Raw genomic sequence first — 7,949 nt, 5'->3', positions numbered from 1 at the left:
GTTGATGTCACATTAACCTACCCATCTAAAACCAATGCAGTTATTTATTGAGTATTCATACTGTGTGCCCTATTCTAGGCACTGAGGCTACGACGGTGAACTAAAAAAATCTGTGCCCTCATGGAGCTTGCACACTATTGGGAATGGGCAGAACGTAAACAAATATATATTAGGTCAGATGGTGATAAATGCCATGGAGAAAAGTAAAGCAAGGTAACAGAACTAGGGAGTGCCATGATGGGGGAAGGGTGCTATTTTATATTTGGTGGTCAAGGGGACTTGAGTAGAAGTGAAGGAATGAGACTTACATACTTCCGGGGAAGACTGTTGCAAAGGCAAAGACACCGTGTGGAGGCATGCCTGGCATGTTTGAAGTCCAACAAGGAGACCATTTTGGCTGGAACTTGGTGAGCAAGGCAGAGGGTAAGAGGAGCGGGTTACCCACCTCTCCCATCTTTGTCTTCTGCTCTCTCTCCACCACTTCTGCCCTAGCTGTGACTGTCCTTTCCCCTCTGGACTGCTTCAGGAATTGTCTGACTCTACCCAGCACAAGCTGCCTGGATGAACCTTGGCTAAACCTGGGCTCTGTGTTGGTTAATTTTATGTGTCAACTTGACTGGGCTAAGGGATGACCAGATAGCTGGTAAAACATCATTTCTTGGTGTTTCTGTGCGGGTATCTCTGGAAGAGATTAGCATTTGAATTGGTAGGCTGAGTAGAGATAACCTCCACCAACGGTGCTGGTGGGCATCATTCAATCCACTGAAGGCCTGAGTGGAATAAAAAGGCAGAGGAAGGATGAATTTGCTCTCTCTGCTTGTGTTGAGACATCCATCTTCTCCTGACCTCAGACATCTGTGCTTCTGGTTCTCAGGCCTTTGGACTCTGACTGAATTACACTACCAGCTTTCCTGGTTCTCCAGCTTGTACGGAGCAAATCATGGGACTTCTCAACCTCCATAATCATGTGAGCCAATTCCTATCATAAACCTCCTCCTATATTTATCCCTGTGTATCCTATTGGTTCCATTTTCTCTGGACAGCTCTGACTAATACACATCCTGTTTCTTTCCAAGGCACTACTCCCTAGCACTGAAAGCATTTCATAATCTGCCTTCAGCTGGCTTCTCCAACTTTACGTCGCCCCCAACTTCTGCCTTGCCCAGAGCAGACGCTGGGCTTTCCCACTGTTACTCACAATTCTCTTCGCTTAGAATAGCTTGCACCTTCTCAGTCTCATAGGAGAAGCCTTACCCACTCCAAGACATCGTCCCAAGACTTCTTGGCCTGGTTTCCTATTTAGTTGTGTACTTGGTTGATTTTATCCTCCTAATTAGATTATAAACCCCAGGACGTATTTTACACATTTGTTTTTCCTCTCCTCCAAGGCCTTGTACCCTGTTCTTGTTTTTTACAAGACAAAGATTTAATGAAAGTTGGTCAGTGGGTATGTAATAGTCCAAAGGGCTAAATAGTTAAATAGAAGTAAATGAAGTAAATGTTACATGTTATCATCATCTGATTCGTCTTCTTCCTTCAAAGATTCCTTGGCCTATTTCTCTGCCTCTTTCCTTATATCTTTTGGAACAATTCCATGTCTTCCGTTAGTTATTTCACCACCCCAGCTGAGCTCTAGTTCAAAAGCTTTATCCTTAACTTCATCGTGTACTATGTAAATTATTTTTGCAACTTCTTTAACAACATCACGGCAGGTCATTTCTTTCATCTGAAGCTTTTCAATTTCTGTCTTCGCAGCTTGCCTGGCTTTGCCAGTGGCACAGCCCCAATAACCATATGAAACACCCGATGAGTCAATCATGTAGAGCTGTGCACCATCATCACACTGTAAGACCCTAACCAGAAACTGCAGCGAAAAGGTCTGACAGCACTGTAGAGTGTATAGGCATGTACATACACGGCCACTCTGTCTGCAAGGTGTTTTAGTGGAAGGTTATATCCAAAGTTAGATCTAAAGTTGGAAGCCTCTTCTCTTGCAGTGTCTGCTAAAGAACGAGCATCTGCCAACAGACCTGCTACTGCCATTCAGACATGCCGATCCACATTAAAAAGTCGTTTGTTAGGACCTTCTTCATAAAGTTTAGGGAGGACTAATTTTTCTACCCCAAAGACAACGCCATCTTTACATCTGATTCCAATAGCTGTACTACTATTTTCCACAGCCTTCATAGCATACTCAACTTGAAAAACTCTTCCATCAGGAGAGAATGTAGAGGCTGACAGGTCATACCTGGTGCCCATTGAGCTCATCGTGCTAAAACCACTGGGACGCCTAGGGCTTCAGGGTCTAAAGCGATCCCCTCACCCTGTTCTCTTTCTGCTTGAGGAGTGTGGGTGGGCTTTTTCTTGCCCAAATCCAACCTCTGACACCAAAGATGCCATAGTTCCACTTCCTGAGTTAGAGACTGTTAATCAAAGGAGGGGCAGGTGAGGGCTTTGGCTAGAGATTTGCCATGTAGTGTTTCAAACTCGAACCCAACTCTGGACTTAGGCAAGAGAGCAGTCGGGTTGCTCATCAGGACAGGCTTGTTTGACAGCAGCAGGCTCAAGTTCTTCTTTTCCTTCTCACTTACCAGTTCAAACTTTTTAATGCTGAAGTGAGTTTGAGAAACAGCTGAAGGCCTGCCCCCTGCCCCTGAGGAGTTTACAAATCTGTAGTTAATTGTGTGCTCTTGACAGGTATTGATAAGAATATAATTCAGCTGATTAATGTCTTTATGGTATGTCAGTGGAGAAATGAATAGTGAAATATTCTCTAACAGGCAAACCAAAGGGAAATGCAACAGCGGAAGGAGCTAGGGATGAACCTGTCACAGATCCTGGTCGAGTTATACTCTTTTCCACATGGACCTTGCCTTGCCTTCCCTGGGACCATCTCCTCCACCTTCTCTTTCCTTCTCCAAATCTTGCCCATCCTTCAAGGACCAGTTAGGCCACTGCTCCTCCAGGAAGCCTTCCTGGATGACTCCAGACTCCATTAACCTGTTTTGAACACCAGGATTAATAACATTTGCCACACAGTTTAGATCTTAATGATGTACTTAAACTCTTTGCTGCTGTTTTGTGTGACTTCCCAACTAAATGATAACTCTTTTGAATAATAATAATAGTGACAACATTAAACTAGCTAATATTTATTAAGCATTTATTATGAGCCTGGTACTTTGCTAATACTGGGTTGGCCAAAAAGTTCATTCGGGCTTTTCTGTAACATGAAAAACTCAATTGAACTTTTTGGCCAACCCAATATATCTATATAATTTATCTAATTTCATCTGCCCAACAACCCTATGGGGAAGTTCTATGATTATTACCATTTTACAGTCGAGGAAGCTGTGTTGTAGGATAATTTTCAAAAAGGGAAAATAATGACTCACACAAACATGAAGTGAACACATATCAAAGATTTTATTTAACTCACTAATTAAAGAGAAAAACCTGCAATTTGTTAAAACCAACTGAAAGGAGAATCTGAAGAGCAGACATTTATAGGCAATCTGGAATGCTGAAATGAAGTTGCTAATATGTTCAAAACTGGTTAATATTCTATGTGTACTAAAATTTGAAATCATCTTTTCTACTGGGCAGAAGCCAGTTTTATTTTATTTTTAAATTTATTTTATTATTATTGTTTTGAATGACTATTTAGCAGAGGGAGGAGATGGCCACTCTGGAAAGAATTGGTCTTCCGGCATGGGAGGCAGTAGAAGAGTCTGGCTATTAAAGGACTGGAGTAACAGAGCTTCTATCATTCAGCCTGGACGTCTATCAATGCTGAACAGGAGTAGCCATGGTGTTTTCTCTACAGCTGCCCCGATTGGGCCTTACCCCTGGATATTTAGCCATGGAGCGTGTCTCACTGGTCCTCTTAGAAATCTGTGAGCTACTTAAAATCCCTTAACAAATTTGTTTTCTCTTTTTTTTGTTTTTGTTTTTGCGGTACGCGGAGCACAGGCTCCGGACGCGCAGGCTCAGCGGCCATGGCTCACGGGCCCAGCAGCTCCGCGGCACGTGGGATCTTCCTGGACCGGGGCACAAACCCGTGTCCCCTGCATCGGCAGGCGGACTCGCAACCACTGCACCACCAGGGAAGCCCCTGTTTTCTCTTTTCTTCAGAAACCAATTTCATCTCACCTTTTATCTCAACGTTCATTTGCATTTCTATGGCCCCACATTATCTGCATTACTATCAGTTTTCCCAACTTGCAGAACTATAAATGAGTCTAGTCAAAAACGATGAAAGGGGGACTTCCCTGGCAGCTCAGTGGTTAAGAATCCCCCTGCCAATGCAGGGGACATGGGTTCGAGCCCTGGTCCAGGAAGATCCCACCTGCTGCAGACGAGCAACTAGAGAAAGCCCACATGCAGCAACGAAGACCCAACACAGCCAAAACTAAAAATAAAGAAAATAAATTTATTATTATTATTTATTTACTATTAATTAATACTGGGTCTTAGAGTTCTTTCATACTTAGGTATTGAGCACAACACCTAGTGCATATTAGGTGTTCCATAAGTGTGGATTGGTTAATTGATGAGAGTTTTTGAATGATGGATTATAAAGCTTGTGGTAGATTGAACACTGTGACCAAAATATTTTCCATCTCTTTCACCAAGAGGGAGAGTCTAATTTCCTACTCCTTGAATCTGGAATTGCCTGTGACTTGCTTTGGCCAGCAAATATGTCAGAAGCGACAATGTGTCAATTCTGGAGCCTAGACTTCCAGAGACCCAGAAGCTTCCACTTTCACTGTCTTGGGACCTGCCCTTACTGAGTAAGAAACCTCTTCTCCAGAAGGTCTTCTTCTGGAGAGTCACATGGAGGAGAACCGAGGCACCCTGGCTGACAGCCCCAGTTAACCGTCGTATATGTGAGTGAGGCCACCTTGGTCCATCCTGGTCCATGTGACTGCAGCCACATGAGCAACTCCAGGTGAGACCAGCAGAAGAACTGCCCAGCTGAGCCCAGCTAAAATCGTGACCTCATAAATTGTTGTTGTTTTAAGCCTCTAAGTCTTGGGGTGTTTTGTTATGTGGTGATGGCTAAACTGATGCAGAGGTGTCAGTGCAGTCATAGAATGTCAGCCGGGAGCAGGGGACAAGTGTTTATTCTTTGGGGATGGAGACTACTCCCTGTGATTGAATTTCCTGGCTCAGCCGTCCTGCACCCAAGCTGACTGGGACCCCTGTGCTGCTCCTTGACAGAAGTATTACTACCTGGGTATGTTGTTTGGTCCCAAACCTTGTCCACGGAGAGGAGCCGCTTTGACAGGCTCATTGTCTGCACTGGGCTGGTGACTCATGAGAGCAGCGGGACTCCACCCTCTTCAAAAGAAGAGAAGCGACACTCTTCTAGGAACTTTACATCTAACAAGGACATGGTATGTCCATAATAAAGTACAAAGTTAAACCTGTCGTTAATATCTGCCTCCTCCCTTCCCTCATATGTGTCATGTGACACTTTTCCTTTCCAAACATCTTTCTACTTAGCTTGAGTCCCGACGTAGCCCAGTGAGTGAGAAGGACAGGTGAGGAGATCAAGAGATTTGCCTAGCACCACACAGAGCTTAATCGTGGGCCAGATCCCAGGCCTCCTGCTGCAGTGTCCAGTGGCCCAGTGCTGGGACTGCCTAGAGCTGGTTGCATGTGTAGCCCTGTCTCTCTGAGGGCCCTCAATCCAGGCGGTACGTCCAGGACATATGTATGAACTCGAGATGATGTCAGGGTGGCAGTGTGGTGACAGGGAAGACGTCCATTCAGTTCTGTTAGCTCCTTCAGCTGTGTGATCTCAGGCAGTCACTCAACCTTGCTCAGTCTCAGCTTCCTCATTTGTAAAATAAGATTTAAATTATATCTACCTATACTTAAAAAACCTGTATATAGTGGTTGCATCTGGAGTAAGGTATGGGGCTGGACATCTGGGTTAGTAGGAAGACCTACTTTTCTTTTTTGTTGTTATATTCACTGGTTTTATTTTTTTTTAATTTGTATTTATTTTTTGGCCACGCCTTGCAGCATGTGGGATCTTAGTTCCCCGACCAAGGATCAAACCTGTACCCCCTGCAGTGGAAGCGTGGAGTCTTAACCACTGGGCCGCCAGGGAAATTGTTTTATTTTTTAAATTCCACGTATAAGTGGTAACATACACTATTTGTGTTTCTCTGTCTGACTTACTTCACTTAGCATAATGCCCTCCAAGTCCATCCATGTTGCTGCAAATGGCAAAATTTCATTCTTTTTTATGGCTGAGTAGTATTCCATTGTTTACACCACATTTTCTTTATCCATTCTTCTGTTTTAATTTTTTTTTTTTGGCTGTGCCACGTGGCTTGCAGGATCTTAGTTTCCCAACCAGGAATCGAACCCGGACCCATGGCAGCGAAAGCGCTGGGTCCTAACTGCTGGACCGCCAGGGAGTTTCCAATCCATTCTTTTGTTGATGGACAGCTTGGCCATTGTAAATAATGCTGCTATGAACACTGGGTTGCATGTATCTTTCGAATTAGCGTTTTCGTTTTCTTCGGATATATACCCAGGAGGGGAATTGCTGGATCATGTGGTAAGACGTACTTTTCGTTGTATATCTTTTTTACCATTCAAATTTGTAATTGTGATGATTGAGCTTATGTGGACTTGACTGGCCTACGATGTGCCCAGATCAGTAGTAAAACATTATTTCTGGGTGAGTCGTTAGGGTGTCTTCGGAAGAGATTAGCATTTGAATCAGTAGACTGAGTGAAGGAGATCGTCCTCACCAATTTAGGTGAGCATCTTCCAATCTGCTGAGGGCCTGAATAGAACAAAAAGGTGTAAGGAAGGGTGAATTTGCTCTCTCTACTTGAGCTGAGACATCCACCTTCTGCCTTCAGACAATGGCGCTAAGGAAGGGTGAATTTGCTCTCTCTACTTGAGCTGAGACATCCATCTTCTGCCTTCAGACAATGGTGCTTCACTGGGTGCTTGCATTCAGACCAGGACTTTTACCATTGGGCCCCAATTCTCAGCCTTTGGACTCAGACTGAATAACACTACTGGCTTTCCTGGGTCTCCAGCTTGCAGGCAGCAGACTGTGGGACTTCTTGGCCTCCATAACCATGTGAGCCAATTTCTATTATAAGTCTTGTCTTGGAAATTCCCCGGTTGTCCAGTTGTTGGGACTCTGCACTTTCACTGCCGCCGGCCCGGGGTTCAATCCCTGGTCGGGGAAGTAAGATCCTGCATGCTGCGTGGTGTGGTCAAAAAAAAAAACCAAAATAAATAAATCTTGTCTTATATATATCTCTATATATTCTATTGGTTCTGTTTCTCAGGAGAACTCTGATACAGTAATCATAGGGCAAATGTTATTAATTCAGTAACAATGCTAATTAACCAAGAAATAAATTATTAGTTCATAATAATTCTAATTAGCTAATAATAAATACATCTAAAAAATGAAATTATGTCTTTCTCCAGTGGCGTACTTGGAAACTCCTTCCTCTACAGGACAAAATTATTTTTAGAAAGAATCATTCTTTTCTTGATTCACTTTTTAGCTTAAGAACAATTAGTAATTTTAAAATATTATTATTATTTTTGTGGTACGCGGGCCTCTCACTGTTGTGGCCTCTCCCATTGCGGAGCACAGGCTCCGGACGCGCAGGCTCAGCGGCCATGGCTCACGGGCCCAGCCGCTCCGCGGCATGTGGGATCTTCCCGGTCCGGGGCACGAACCCGTGTCCCCTGCATCGGCAGGCGGACTCTCAACCACTGCACCACCAGGGAAGCCCTAAAAATATTATTTTAAAAGATATTATTCAGATTCAGTGTAACATTTCATGTATGACCTGAAGTTTACACTTACCAAGCAAAAATATACCTTGCAGTTTGCAGTCATTATTTTTAATCTTAAACACAAGTAAAAGTTGGAAATGTCCACATAGAATGGCAGA

The 7,949-nt window shown here is 43.8% G+C and overlaps 1 pseudogene; it reads right to left on the bottom strand.

Moving 5' to 3' along the window:
* Positions 1-1,486: 1,486 nt before the first annotated feature.
* LOC137201952 (proteasome subunit alpha type-3 pseudogene) lies at positions 1,487-2,314 on the bottom strand (annotated as a pseudogene).
* Between the last annotated feature and the right edge of the window lie 5,635 nt (positions 2,315-7,949).

This window comes from Pseudorca crassidens, chromosome 11, assembly GCF_039906515.1.
Source record: "Pseudorca crassidens isolate mPseCra1 chromosome 11, mPseCra1.hap1, whole genome shotgun sequence".
In the NCBI taxonomy this organism is placed as follows: domain Eukaryota; kingdom Metazoa; phylum Chordata; class Mammalia; order Artiodactyla; family Delphinidae; genus Pseudorca; species Pseudorca crassidens.
The sequence above is the reverse complement of the archived record's forward strand: the minus strand, read 5'-3'. Positions and strand labels throughout refer to the sequence as shown.